The 16283-nt window shown below is 35.3% G+C and overlaps 1 protein-coding gene across 1 annotated transcript in view; it reads right to left on the reverse strand.

Annotated features, from left to right (window-relative positions):
* The window catches only part of TENM3 (teneurin transmembrane protein 3), a 2501300-nt gene that overhangs the window by 836560 nt on the left and 1648457 nt on the right, over nt 1–16283 (reverse strand). Inside the window, exon 7 of the mRNA XM_032413691.1 lies at nt 5109–5189. The gene's annotated coding sequence lies outside the window, so the exon portion shown is untranslated. The remainder of the gene's footprint in view (nt 1–5108; nt 5190–16283) is intronic.

A 16283-nucleotide genomic window follows, 5' to 3' on the forward strand; every position in this document is an offset into this window, starting at 1 on the left:
AATTAAAACAACATCCTTCTAAATAATCTGCAGTGAAAGAGTAAATCATAAAGGAAACCAGAGGATATTTGCAACTAAATGACAATGAAAATATCATGAATAAAAATTTGTGGCATGCAGCGAAAGTAATGATTCAAGGGAAATTTGTATCATTATAATATTTATATAGGAAGAGAAGAATGAGTTAAAGCTATAATCTAAGTTACTGTCTTAAGTATCTGGAAAAAGACGATCAAATTAAAATGAAAATAAAAATAGTAAAAATAAAAGTAAAATTAATTACATTTAAAAAAGACAGAAAATTAACAAATCCAAAAACTGGTACTTTGAAAAGACTAATAAATTGAATGGACCTTAGCAAAACTGATCAAGAAAAAATATTTTAAAAAAACACAAATTACCAATATCAGGAATGACAGAGGAAATATGACTACAAATGATACAGAGATTTAAAGGATAATAAAGGAATATTATGAACATTTGTGGGAAAATGTTTGACAGCTTATATGAAATAAGTACATTGAAAAACTCAATTTACCAAAATTAACATAAAAAATGAAAACAATGTAAAAGCTCTGTATCTCTTAAATAATTAAATTTGTAATTACAAACTCCCCCAACCAAGAAAACTCCAAGCTGAGATGGATTGTCTGGTGAATTCTATCAAAGTTCTATGGATAAATGAATCCAGAAAAGTTACAAGAAAAGACAGGAGGAGGGAATACTTAGATACCTTCTAGTTCATTTAATGAGGTCAGCAGTACCCCGATAATAAGACCTGACAAAAATACTTCAAGAAGAGAAAAGTAGAGACCAATGTCCTCCAGAATGTAGACTTGGATAAGTTCTATGAACAAAATATCTAGTCAAATCCAGGATTACATAAAACAGTCATACATTACAACCAAGCGGGGATTTACACCAGGGATGCAAGATGGGTTTAGCACTTAAAAGATCAATTCAATCCACCGAATCATCAGGGAAGGAAGAAAGGCCATACAGTCCTGTCATTTCAATATGTACAGGAAGAAATGCTTTTGACAAAATTCAACACCTATTCATTATAAAGAACACTTAAACTTGGATCAGACAAAACTTCCTTAGTCTGAAAAGGCATGTACAAAAAGCCTAAAGTTAACACCATACTTAATGATAAAACATTGAAAACTTTCCTTCTGAGACCAGGAACAAGGCAAAGATGTCTGTTCTCAACTTCCACGTCATATTGTTCAGGTAGCCCAAATTAATACAATAGCAAAGAGAAAGACATAAAAGGAATAAAGATTGGACAAGGTGAAGTAAAATTCTTTATTCATAGACAAAATGACAATTTACATAAAAATCCAAAGGAGCTTGTAGAAAAATTACTAGGAGTAGTAAGTCAATTTGAATGATTGCAGGATACTAAGTCAATATGTAAAAAATCAATTGTATTTCTGTGTACTGACAGCAAGTGATGAAATTTTAAATGTAGTTTATAATAGCAAAAAAGCAAAATATTTAAGAATAAGCTTTAAAAATATGTGAAAGCTCTATAGTGAAAAGCATAAAATATGAAAAAAAAAGAGAAAGATCTAAGTAGAGAGTTACCATGTTCATGGATTAGAGGACTCAACATTGTTAAAAGTTATTTGTCTTCAAATTGAACTAGGGATTCAATGCAATCTCAATCAAAATCCCAACAGGACTTTTTGTTTTTGCCTTTCTTTCTTTCTTTCGTCCTTCCTTCCTTTCTTTCCTTTACTTTCTTTCCTTTTTTCCTTCTTTGTACAAATTTGCTAGTTCATTTTAAAATATAAATGGAAATATAAAGGATCTAAAGTAGCTAAAACAATCTTGAAAAAGGATAACACAATCGGAGGACTTAACCTTACCTGATTTCAAGACTACAGTATTCAAGATAGTATGGTATTGGTATAGAGATAATGAAACAGATCAATGAAATAAATAGTTCAGAAATAGATATGATCAATTAATTTTCACTGAAGTGCCAAAGCGACTCAATTTGGGAAGGAATTATTTTTTCAATAAATTGTGCTGGAATAATTGCATAAAAATGTGAAAAGAATGCATCTCAACCCCTACCTCAAACCATGCACAAAAATTAATTCAAGATCATCATAAATCCAAATGTAGAACCAAAACTATAATGAATTCAAATTTGATGTTGGCAAATATTTCTTAGAAAGGACACAGAAAGCACTAACCATAAAAGAAAAAAGAGTGACTAATTCATCAAAATAAAAGCACCTATTTATCAAAAGAGATAGTTAAGAAAATAGACAAGCCACAGACTGAGTGAAAAGATTCACTGTACATAAAATCTAACAAAAGTCTTATTTCCAAAACATATTTAAAAACTCCCACAAATCAGGCAAACACAGCTAATGGGCAAACAACTCAAATAGACACTTCAAAAGAAAAGGAGATATATAAATGTCTAACAAACACATAAAAATGTGCCTACACCACTAATCATAAAGGTAATACAGATTAAAGCCACAGTGAGATCACAAAAAAGCTAAAAATTAGAAGACTAATAACATCAAATGTTGGTAAAGATTTGGGACAAATGGAGCTCTCATACATTTCTGGTGGGAATGTAAAATGGGACAAAGACTTTGAAGCACTGTAGAGCAGTCTGTTCTAAGGTTAAATACACACCTCCTCCATGACCCAGAAATCCACTCTTTGATATTATTCCAAGAGAAATGAATACATATGGCCACAAAAGACTTTTACAGAAATGTTTGTAACAGCTTTATTCATAACATGTAAAACTTGGAAACAATCCGAATGCCCAATGAGAAAATGATAAAAATAAATATAGCGGTATATTAATTTAATGAAATACTACTGAAGAGTAAAAGAAAAAAAAAGTGTGAACTTAAACTACTTTTAAACTAAGCAACAGGGATGAGACTCAAAAACATTACAGTGAATGAAAGAAGCCAGAAGCAGAAAAGCACACGCACCGCACGACCACATTTATTTATTTATTTGTTTTAAAGATTTTATTTATTTATCTGAGAGAGAGAATGGGAGACAGAGAGCATGAGAGGGAGAGGATCAGAGGGAGAAGCAGACTCCCCGCTGAGCGGGGAGCCCGATGTGGGACTCGATCCTGGGACTCCAGGATCATGACCTGAGCCGAAGGCAGTTGCTTAACCAACTGAGCCACCCAGGCGCCCCTGCATGACCACATTTAAATGAAGTTCAAGGGTAGGCAAAAACTATCTCCAAATAGAAACGTACTGGTGAGGGAGAGTGGTTAGGGATCGACCCTGTCTTTATGACAGAAAGAACTCCTTTTTTTTTCACACTTAATGCATATTAATAACTGAATGGAACATATACCAAGTAGCTATTTTTGTAATTCCCAACATTTTAAAAAGTTGAGAGTTTACCGAATTGCATTTTTTATGCCAATTTTAATCTTGCAACTCTGTAAATACTTTATAACATACATATTCTTTAAAATAAATAGAAAAACCACTGAAGTGTTTTAAATAAGATGGTTAGGAAGTATTACTTTAAATGTTTTTCATATATGCAAAATGCACATAATTAAAGACAATTAAGTACATGTTCAAGAACAGGTTGAGGTGATAGAGGTATATAGAAGACCACAGGTCTCTCTAAACTGGAATGTATCTTAAAATTTAGGAGCTGGTCAAGAAGTTTCTCTGGGTAACAGATAAATAATACATAATGGACAAGACTAGATAAAATATGCAGATAATTAATGACACTAAAGGTAAAATAAAAAGATGATTTGAATTACAGAAATTATTTTTAAAAGCAGCACCAATTGCCCTAAAATGAAAATTAATTAAGTAGCACAAGTCATAACATTTAATAACAGTATACAAGAAATCAAGCAGTGACAGTTTTTTGGGAAATGTAGGCTAGGTAGAAACTCTTAATATTTTTGTCTCCAGGATCTTGATCAATAAGATACTATCTAAGTCATTAAGTGAAACAGTTGAAGTGTTAAGGTTTAATTACTATTTCTTGGGAAGATTCCTAAAATTTAACAGAGATTAGGAGGCTCTTAGTAAGGCCTTCCCTTGAATAGATAACTGGAAAGGCAGTTATCTCTCTTGAAATAAATGTGATTCCATTTCTCATTTATTATGCTAAATACAATAACGCCTTTAACAAACGTGTCATTAAGCCTTTAGCTGATCTAAGTGTACCTCTATCTGTTTTCTTGGTTCCTTTAAGAAACCGTGCAAAATCTTCATCCTACGTTAATTATCAATTTAATCAGTCAATGCTAAAAGAAAATCTTTTGCTCTAATTATAAAAGACAGTTGCTGTAAACATTTGACGTGGTGAGTACCTTTCCTGATCTTGGGCAGGCTATAATTTATTAAGCACAAATATGAGGAAAAACCCGAGTGGAGTGCTTAATCAGCAGTGACCCACAATTAAAACAGGTGATATTTTCTAGGCTTAAGAATAAAAGCAATATGACTCCAATTAGCTGTCAAATCATCTGGAAAAACAGCTGTTACATAAATAGAAAAATCACTTGGCCTGCTCACTTTTTCAATTTTGTCTTTATTTTTAAGTCATTTAAGAAGATAGTCCTTTTATTCACCTAACATTTAAAAATAGGGGAAACTAATTCACAGTGTTGGAAGTCATGAGGGTAATTAACGTTGGTGAGGATGGGGGAAAGGTGGGGGCAGGGGGAATGTTAAAAAGGGCACAGGGTTGTGGGGATTTACTGGGGTGCTGGTAACATTCTGTTTCTTAACTGTGTCCTGTTTTATGGGTGTGTTCACATAGCGACAATTCATCAAGCTGTGCACTTACAACCTGCACGTTTTTCTGAATGTTATACTTCAATAAAATTTACACAAAAACATCAATTCCTCCATAACTATAGGGAATCACTTCAGCATTGTGTCAAAAATGAAAGGTAGTATGCTAGTGTCTATAATAGACAATAATTTTCTTGAAAACTTTCCTCACCAATTCTTCTAATCCTCAAGAAAATACAGCAGAGTATTTTTAAAAATTTATAAAATAGGCTTTAAACAAAATGGAGACGCAACATTAGCTTTTGATTACAGATTTAAAATTTAAATGTTACTTACCAAAAAGGTGTATTCTCCTTCAATTTTGTATCAGATCGCTCATTAGCGTTGCCAAGCAAAGACGCTGGTTGTCTTACAAACCTGGAGAAACAGTATAAATAGAAAAATTGTTCTATTTATTTCACTATCACTGTATACATTATACTATAATATATGTATAACTATAAAATGATAACTCATTCACCTAACCACTCATGTAACAAGCAATTGCTAAGTATCTTTGCACGTACCAGGTGGTACAGGAGAAATGAGGTAAATAAAGAAGTATAAAAAATGTGCCAAACTTGAGAATACCATGAAAGAGGAATAGATCAAATGTTATGGGAATCAGGAGGTTACTTCCAAGAGGGAGACTGGGTAAAGCTTTGTGGAGGAGGTGGGGCTTAAGCTGATCCTTAAGAAAGAATCTGATTTCTTAAAGATGGTGGGAAGGAGCCGAACAGGGAAGAATGGATGGGGAGGGCAATCCAGGTAAACGAGACAAAATGACCAAGTACGGAGTTTGAACATAATGGAAAAGGGGGCAGGGGAGCTGAATGCATTTCAGTTTCACTGGGGAACATTTTCAGAGGATTTGGAATCAGTGAAGCTCTAAGCCTAGAGGTTGTCAATCGCAATGACTAAGGCACTAGCTAGACTCAGGGATTCAGCTGTGAAAAAGAAAGATGGGAGCCCAGGCCTCATGAAGCTCCCAGCTCATCAGGACAAGCCAATCCGAAAGATTATTACAACGTGTGGCGAGCTGTAGAGGTTCCTTTGGGAGTGGGTAGCAGAGAAACCAATCGAGGTCCAACAGTCAGAGGTAAACAATTACAAGTCTCAGAGAAGTGATCACAAAAGCAATGGTGTTAGATGCGGTCACCCAGGGAGAGAGTTAGAGTACAGAGAAGGAGGGATAGGGACAGACTCAGTTACATTTACTGGAAAGGAAAAGGTAAGCGAGGAAGCAATCAGAGAGGAAGCAGGAAAGAAGAGTGAGAAAAAATTTTATGGAGGACACTGTGCTCAAGAGCAGAATGCTTTGAAATTCAATCAGGGCTAATACGAAAAAGTGGTTTATTTCTTTTGTTTATTGACTTGGTTAGGTGCAAGGTATTTAAGGTTGATGACAAAAATTGTGGGGCGATGGAAGCTGACGTAATATTTGGCCATTGCACACAAACATCAGCACCAATTTTACAGATTTTCTTAGCGCATCAAGGATCTCTGCAAACGATTAAATTCAGTGGATAGGGGTCCCTGCAGGTAATTAAAGTGTTTTTTCCTCCCCCAGCACCGTGACTCTTTCCCACAACTTGGATATATTTGGACATGGAACCCTAGAGATAGCCGCAAAGTGATGAGTTCATGTTTATTGAGCATGTTAGTACTAAGTGTTTTATGAGCATTAGTTCATTTATTTTTTTTTAAGATTTTATTTATATATTTGAGAGACAGAGAGCACAAGCAGGGGAGCAACATGCAGAGGGAGAGGGAGAAGCAGGCTCCCCGCTGAGCAGGGAACCCGACAAGGGGCTTGATCCCAGGACACTGAAATCATGACCTGAGCCAAATGCAGACACTTAACCGACTGAGCCACCCAGGCACCCCAAGATTAGTTCATTTAATCTCCATAACAACCTTATAAGGCAAGCACTATTTTTACCCAAATATTACAGAGGAGGTAGCTGAACATGAGAAAATTTAAGGAATTTGCCAAAGGTCACTCTTCCCAAAGCCAGCGTTGATCAGTGCTTTTTCTCCTGGTCAGAGTTGGAACTACTGTTCAGTATTTCTCTTGATTTCTACACAATTCTCCAATTAAGATCCAAGTCCCATACTAGGGTGCCATCCTGGGGCTTGCTGGAGCATCCTGAGCTGGAACAAGTAGGAAGTGGATTCCTGTTACATTTCTTTATCGTCTCTAACTTGATGAAAAATTGGGTTTTTATGTTGTGGAACACACAGGTCCATGGCTTATGCTTTACAGTTTAAGTAGCTGACACTCTATTTCTTCCATTCCTGGTTATCAGACGTCCCATTGAGATCCTGGGATGGTAGGGTAGGTGGTACATAGCGCCATGGCAGAGGGTGGGGTGGGGACAAGCCAATTCCCCAATTAGGTTTAGGGAGTCATGGTCACTTGTGACCCCAAAGACTGCAGTTATAGGAGAATGGTGCTATTCTTCTTTCTGGAGTCAGGCCCTTGGGTTTTACAAATTGGCACAAATGGCTTGGCACTGGAGGATCTCTGCTTCTCACGTGACTACTGGAAATGCCTGGGAGAGGAAGCCGTTGGTTCCACTGCATTTGGGAGAAGCTATGGGCTCTTCTGTTCGGATTTCCAACGGAAGAAACTTAAATGTGTTTCCACATAAAAATGTGTGGGCCTCATTCTATAGCTGTGCTGATTAAATACTCTTTCCTAGTTATCTTATTGGCTCTGTACATTTTATCATCTGGCACAAGAATCCAGTCATATCATCTAAGATTATTTCTATGAGAAAATTCCACGGTTCCCATTTATTTGTTCATCGAGCAAATATTTATTGCACATCAGTTATGTCCCTGGCACTGTATTAGACAGATACTGTTTATCCGGTGCTCAGCAAAAACAAGTATGGTGACTGGCCTAAGTAAACTTCTAAATGCGCCAGTTGCAAAGACACTTTAAAATGCCATTAGCATTCTAGAGGACCACTTACTATTTTTGTCTAAGCCTGACCTTCTGTTACTCAAGAACAATCATACAGAGAGCAATGGGTAGCAAAGAAAGAAATGAACTCATGAGAACATGGCACATGTGTTGTGTCAGGCGTTGGTAGATGTTGGGCACATGCAATGTACTTGGTCCCCACAACAATTCTGTGAAGTCGCTGATGCTTTCACTGTTTTGAAGCTTAACTTGGTTGAGTCTGAGGAACATGCTTTCTCCACTAAGACCATGATGCCTCTTGTTTGCAGCTCTGTACCTATCTTGCTGTGTCCCTGAGTAGCACTGTGGGTAACCTCTGTCAGTTTCCTTTTTTATAGAGATTCCTTTATTATGCCCAAAGGGTATCACTGGCTCTTTACAATTAGTGGCCAGCATAGACAGACAGTCAGAGATATTGACCAACTATGTTTGAAGGAGATTTTACTGTTTGTGGTTGCTATGACTTCTGAAAAATACAAGTACATATTTTTAAATATTGATAATGATTACCACTGACTTTGTCAACATGTTATTTTTATTTACTCAAACATCATATTAAAGCATTCTCCATTAAGAGTCCTGTCAATATCAAGGTAAACACGGGGCGCCTGGGTGGTTCAGATGGTTAAGCGTCTGCCTTCGGCTCAGGTCATGATCTTGGGGTCCTGGAATCGAGCCCCACATTGGGCTCCCTGCTCAGGGGGGAGCCTGCTTCTCCCTCTCCCTCTCTCCCTCTCCCCAGCTCATGTTCTCTCTCTCTCTGTATCTCACTCAAATGAATAAATTAAAAAAAAAAATCTAAAAAAAAAAAGGTAAACACAATAGCTTTTGGTTGTAATTATTTAACCTTGATATACTGATAATATCAATCTTTCATTGCTTATAATTATATCATTTTAGAGAATATATTAATTATTTTCTTATACGGTCCTAGCACTTAATATCACTGCTGAACCATAGCTCTCTTTCCCAGAAAGCAGCCCTCCATCAGACTGATCTTGAACATTACGCAGTGATTCAGGACTTAACCTTCCTGGGGTTCACAGGTCAGCATAATTAATTTAAAATATAATCATTCCTAAAGTTATCAATTGTAAATATGTAGTTTCAGTGAGTTCTCACTGTCTTAAAATTATAGGATTTTTGTTAAGTGTAATTATATGCCAAAAGATAACCCAAGTCAGCATCTGTAAAATAAATAACTCAATAGTGGGATAGTTGGTGGGATTGTTCCATCCATACAAATCATGAATTAGACTGACATACACCTGATCACCATAGAGTTAATCATGAGGGTGTTAGAAACTTCCAGATTGACTGTAACTTAGGTGACTTACCTAGAGTTTATAGTTAACAGCCTTGATTTCTTGAAAATTACAGAAGATAGAAATAGCATGTTAATTTGTGGGGAGTAATTACTAAAGGGTGCTACTGAGGTTAGCCATGTAATCAAGATTATAGTTTCCAAATATCAAGTGAATTAAAATAATCATTTACTATTAACTTTACCCTTGCAAAAACTATTTTCGGCTTTCAGTAATTTTAAATGCCTCACAAATATTTAGAAGATAACCAAGATCTAGGGATTTAAAAAAGTGGATATAGCATATATAACTTAGAGCAATACATATTCTGTGCAGGTTTATAAACAGTGGTAACCAAACTGATTATTTTAAATGGCCTTAAACTTACGAATTTCTATGTTTACTGACATAATTTTTCTACATTCTGAGTTTTTTTTTTTTTCCAGTTAAGTCTCCTTAACCTTATATTTTGGAGGACTCTGGTAAGAATCAGAATACAAACAGAAGAAGAGTGAAGCAACCAGATTTCTAAAGCTCTACAAACCTAGGGACATGTATCATATCTGAAGATCACAGGAAAAAAGTGTCTATGATGAAAATAGACGGAGTGGAAAGAAATGGTTATTTCTGTCAGTGCTAAAAAGCTTAGAGAGTCACTGATTAAGGTCACTGCCAATTTTATCAATGAGGAAAGTGCTTTAGCAAGGCTTCAACCCCTTATTTTTACCATCTTCTGTGTAAGTATGTGGATGATGTTACTGTCAGGGTGTCCAAGATCAAACACAAAGAGCATTCAGGGTCAACTAAACCAGAATTTTTATCAGAACATCTAGACTGTCTAAAACCTACTCCAAATAATGCATTTTATGTCTTCCTGACCCCTTGTCTCCTTCAAAGCCATCATCATCAAGAACAACAAAAAAAAGGGAAGAAGAAGAAGGAAGGAAGGAAAAAAGAACCAATAACCATATTAACATTTGTCCTTGGCTTCCTTGGAAATAAAATCTATAATGCTCAAGACAAATCTTTCCTTTAAACATTTATCGATAGAATAACAACAACTACTGACAACAGTAAGTAAGATCTAAATCCCAAGCTCCAAGCTGATATCCAAACAACACATTGCTAATCAACGGCCAACAAAGCTTACTTTATAGCTCAGGTGAAATCTATTAAGTCATGTTCCCATTTGTAAGTCTGCATATGGATGAAAGATGTGTGTATATGGATGCTGGTAATACTTGAATAACGTTAGAAATTATAACAGGACAAAAAAATAGTAATCTCACATTAGAACACACTTTAAATCACTTTGTACAGATGGTTTGACATGTTCAGACAAGTAGATGTCATCAGATCCCTAACTGAGTCACAGGATCAACTCACCATAGAGCAAGTGAAGAAAAATAAATGGAAGAAGAAGCCCAATAATTTGGCATTGATAATTCAAGGTCTTGGGAAAAGGATGATGCCTTTGAAAAACACTGACTTAAATGAGTAAGAGCAACTTGCTGCATTTAAGGAATCTCTGCATATTGAGATTCCCCGTCTGGAAATTAGGGCTCTAGGATCTCAGACTTCAAACCTATAAAGGTGGTTTACCCACCATCTTGAATCATTCCTGATACATCTTCTTCCTATCAGACCTCCCTCAATTTTATTTGATCCTGATCAATATCTTGGCTGATTTGACCAGTGACTATATTGCTGTTAACTTTAATCATTCCCTGCACTGGTTCCCCAGTTTGTGGCCTAATAAGGGCCCAATTATAAGATGTTTTTTCAAGATCAGACATATCTCTGTGGCTTACTAAGATACAACTTTCTCTCCTTCTTTCTTTTCTCTTTTTCTTTTCTGTCTTTCTCACTCCCGCCCCCCCATTTTTTTCTTTTTGGTAGCCTGGGGCTTTCAACTTTATAGTCATTAGCACCCTAGAGAACAAGGGTGAAAATGTAATCTCTATCTGGGAAAGCCTCAAACTCTATCAGCTCATTATCAGTGAGCTGATGTTGGGGCCCTAAAGCTCAAAGCATGCCCTATGGACTTCTGTGGAACTTCAAAGTTCAGCCTGATGGATAGAAAACTCATCTTTGACTCCTAGAGTTGAATAATATGCAATTTCATAGAGATTAACGGATACTCACTAGTATTTGCTGAGTTGCTAGAAGGTACTACTCATAAACTAATATTAGCATGTCACCAGAATTAATTGAGAACTCTAAATTAGTATTCCATAAAACCATTTGACTGCAACTCAATGCCTTGCAATACTCCTGCTATTCATGTTCACGTGAAAATTGTTAGAATTCCCGAAATCTGGGAAGGGATATGTGGTTAATACTATTCTTAATAATACTGTTAATACTACTGTTTTGAATTGGTCTTGATATGAGTTAATGTATTTGTAACATTACTATCTGACTTGATATTTGTTCATCATTTGTTTGTTGTATAATTGCTAGGTTGGTAATATGTTAACTGTTATTTTGTCCCTCTCCACTATGTATTATTATTATTATTATTATTATTATTATTATTATGTCTTTTTCTTCTGAAGAGTAGAAATAGACTAGGATATAGAAATCCGTAAGTGGACCATGGTCAAAAGGTTTGAGCACGACTGCCATAAAAGGATGGAAATGAGGGCAGAAAAAGTTTCATTGAGCAGGGACTTAAAATAACAATTCTTGTTTGTGACCAAGTACTTGTAGATGCCTGGATCCAGGAGAGAAGCTCAGGGGGCTAGGTACCCAAGGAACGATGTCAAGGGCAGGCGATCACTTGAAGTCTTGCCCAGGGTCAGCCTTGTTTGTACATCACAGAGAACCAAAATTTGTTTCAATTTTGCCTTCTTATCTAGGTATCATGAGGACCATTAGCATTTTGCCCATAATTTGTTTCTGCCTAATGTTACTAGAAATTCATTTTCTACTCAGAATGTAAATTATGTTTCCTATTTGTCCTCAAACCAATGTAGCATTTCTTTATGCTTTTTATGCATGATATTTACTGTGTCTTTGACATTTTTATTTTGTAGTCAGTATTAATAAATCTTCATGAAAGTAACAGAGTCATTGTGATTGTGTTAAAAATGCATGGCTTACAGTTCTTTGAAGAAGTATGAATGTTCAGCTAAAAAGACAAACAATCAAACAAAAGAACAAATACCGTCACAGAAGGAATTTAATTCATCTTTGCATTGGTGAAATTAATATTTTTAGCTGAATGGTTAATTTTTTTCTGACCTCCAATTCTTTTCAGCTTCTAAAAGTGTGAAACCAGGGTTAAAGTAGTATCTAAAAAAAGTCATCTAGGCAACAGTGTATCTAAATCAGCCCATAAATACAGTTGTATAGTTTTCCATAAAAATATCAAAAACTTACCAACATTTTTCATGACATATTTCTGAGCTACATTATTCACATGAACATTCTTCCTGGTGTCTGAGCTAAATTTCTTTTGTTTGTACCTGTACTTATCCCTACAATAACTTGATTGGGAACTGAGATATTCTTATTAAACATACTGCTCTACAAACAAATTAAATTCATTTGGTTCCATTTCATGTTTCTTACGTTTTATTCTTCTGGAAACAGAGGTCTGTTGCCCCAAACTGGAAACGGTAATTCAGTAATCAAAATAATCAGGTAACAATAAAAGAAACATAATGCAGTTGTATATAGAATATAATGAAGCAACAATTTAAAAAAAATCTATTTTATTCCATTTTTTGAGAAAACATGTAAAAAGTTATCTACTATAGTGTCTAGTATGTCATAAGGCTCCCCCAAGTGTTTCATTTTTCCCCCTTTGTGACTTGCTTCTCACAGCAGTTTGGTCCATGACAAAGCTTTGTATATACATACATATGTACACATATATGTTTTCTGTAAGAAGGCATTTCTGTTTATGAAGTTTGAAAGAAGCTCAGATTGAGGTGACCAAAAGAAAGCATTGGTATTGGAAAAAAAAAAAAAAAGATGGAAAAGGGAAATTGAAAATATTTTTTTTAGTGCCTCATCAGAAAAAAATGAAATGATTCACTGGAAATATAAATGTTTTACTGCACTTCACAAGAAATATAGTAGTATATGGCAAACTAACATTAGCTTGTGGTCTTCTATGATCCTAAGCTCTTTTACATGCAGTTCTTCCCAGTCTAGTATTTATAGAGGAGCGTGAGTGTGTGTGTGTGTGTGTGTGTGTGTGTGTGTGTGTGTGTATGTGTCTGTGTGTAAGGGAATTTGTGTAATTAAAGGACATTGCCCTGATCCTTTTAATGCTGAATTACATATCTACTTTTTCTCTAAAGAATCCTTTTAAGGGACTTTGCTTTTAAATGCCTTATCAAATAACATCACTTTCTATGAAAAAGTCTTAAACATTAACATAAAATGTAATAGTTTTCACCCAAAACAAAGATAAATCAATACTGGAGAGGTGAGCATGGATCAGAAGACTGGGTCATGGATTCAATTTCTGGGCACGTTTTTCAAGAGGCTCAAAGCAAAGTATAACTATCACACTGGCAAACTGTGCAAATTAATCTTCTTACTGTCCATGTTAACAGAGAAACTCATAGAAGGGATAATTTCATTGCTTTCTTTAACTGATAGGGACAGGTAAGTTAAAAGAAAAAGAAGAGAAACAGAAGCAAAAGAAACAGAAATGATTCATGGTACAAAAAGTATTCTTCCATTAAACAAACAATCGTTAAGCTAACCAAATAAAACTGTGATGATGAGTACTGTCAATAAATTTAGTTATGTAGCTAAATTATAAAGACTTTTTGACAATTCATAAATTAAGGAATTATTAGGAGATGGAAGAAAGGAAAAAGAAAGAAAAATCTGAATAAATAAGCAGTGACTGAAACACTCAGCAAGTTCCAGCTCTGCTAGGAATAGTGTCCACATAATGAATATTTCAGGTGCATCTTGAGATCCTTATATTTTTCAAAGACAAGTAGACAGGATGCATTTTACATCTGTTAAAGACTTCTGATTGGCATATATGTTGAAAGTCTGCCTCAAGATTGAAAGGCAGAATGGTCCTCAAAAGCTATAGCTATGAAATATTTATTCCCCCTTCTTTCATAGAAAAGAATGAGCTGACTCTGTGACATAAATCTCTACTAATACCAACAAAATTACACATCTTCTGTTAAATGATTATTCTTAGAAGGTGAACCAGGTCCTGTTTGTTGGAGATGATCATAGTAGAATAATGTAAATATTGTTTACAGTGTTCTTGTGAAAGAACAGAAAGAATGCTTGTATTTTCAAGCATTATAGTAAGATCTCAGGACGTAAGGTCTGCCAAAGATTGCTTAAGAAAGACAATGCTGGACAAATTTTTTTCTGGAGTGTTTAGTTGTCTTTTTTATTTTAAAATTACATTTTTGTCAATATCAACCTCTGCTTGTGAGAACCTTTTGTATATAAAAATTCTGTAGCTATACCTTTGAGCATACTTTTTATTAAGCAAGGCAAAGACTCCTGTGTCTCCAAATATCCCTCAAATCTCCAAAGCCAGCTGAATAAATAAACATTATGTGATCTGTAGCCCAAAAGTCTGCAAATGACTCTATATGATGTTAAAAAAAAAAAAAAAGCTATGATTCCTTCTAAGTATTTCTTGGAGCCAATGATCAGCAGTTTTGTTTAAGTTCTGGGGCCCCTGAGCCTCCATAAAAATAACTTTGAAATATTATATTATGTGTGAAAATTTTACACACATGCACATTTATAATCAGCAGGCAGGCCCTCTGCCCTTCTTCAACCTGATAATCAACCATAGTGCCTACTCAAACATGGAAAAAATGAAAGATTCAGAACTCTAAAGCACATAATCTTAGTGCCATTTAGAACCATGTGTATTTCTGAAATCCTCTATTACTGCAAATCTCTTGGTTGTATTTTCTATGGAATTGTCTGTTTCTCATTATCAAAGTCTAAAGAAATTTGATAGAGTCATGTAACACTTGGCGTTGGGGTGTTAGAAAAATGCATTCCAAAGTGTTCAGCTTATCTTTTCTTTCCAATGCAGTAACTACTGTCTGACTTTCCTCCCCTGGAGAAGCCAGCTGGGAGGGTGAAGAAAAAAAATCAAACCAAAGTAAATTAGGCAATGGCCCCGTGCCTAAATCAATCACACACATCAGCTTTTAAACAATGAATTGTAGTTCACAGGAGTGAGCGCAACATTCACATGGAGAATTCTTGCTCTGTAAAGTCACCTTTTGCTTGTAGAATGTGTACCATGCTATTCTTCGAACCAGGTTTGCCAGAATAAGTTGATATGGGCAAAGTCGAAGGTTTGGAATGCTTGTAACTCTACGAGACAGAAGGCTACTGGCCTCAGTAAATCAGATTATGAACTCCCAGAGATGGTCTATGGTTCATTCTATTCTTCAGTATGGCTAGAACTCAAGGACGACGTGTCATCTTTCCCCAAGAGTCAAGACACTGGAAAAGAGAAAGTCTGGGGGGAAATATGTAAATATAAGCCTCAAAGAAAGTATGTCTTATTCTAACAGGTGTTCTTTTTTTGCTTGTTTGTTTGTTTGTTTCTGCTCCTGTAAGCCGGTTAATTTATTCAGATATTACACAAATAGTGTTCAGGCGACTCTAGTTGCACATCTGATCAATTAAGATAGAATTCTGTTTTTGCAATTTAAGAATTTAAAAAGCATTGTAGTTAGGATACACGGCAAAGACATGCTGGGATAATTGGTTGTCAAAGTATATTGGTACCACTGAGTAGTCTTAAAATAGCAGGAAACACAACTGAATACTGGAAAGGAAATCGCTATTTCACTTTTTCAAATAAAACATATTGCACCTCTGAGTTCACAATGGGATATTTGTTGAGAGCCTGTAATTAACTCATACTGATTAGAACCACAGTAATAAACATTTCCTTAGCAAAACATTCACTTGTTTTCATAATTTCCTACTCTTTTACTATTTCCTTGTCAGTTCTTAGTTAGCTTGTCACTATTAATCAAGAAAAGAATGGAGAAAAGGGTAATTTTTCTAGAAGGGGAATATTCATTTTAATTATATAGAAAGAACGCTTCTTGATAAAAACCCAGCACATCATCAGAGAATTCACAGTCTAAGCACAAATGAGGAGGATTTTTGACACACTCATAAAATTAGTCTACTCTGAAAACCTAGAACCAACACAATCAA

The sequence above is a fragment of the Phoca vitulina genome, unplaced genomic scaffold, assembly GCF_004348235.1.
Source record: "Phoca vitulina isolate PV1807 unplaced genomic scaffold, GSC_HSeal_1.0 scaffold15, whole genome shotgun sequence".
NCBI classification, from domain to species: domain Eukaryota; kingdom Metazoa; phylum Chordata; class Mammalia; order Carnivora; family Phocidae; genus Phoca; species Phoca vitulina.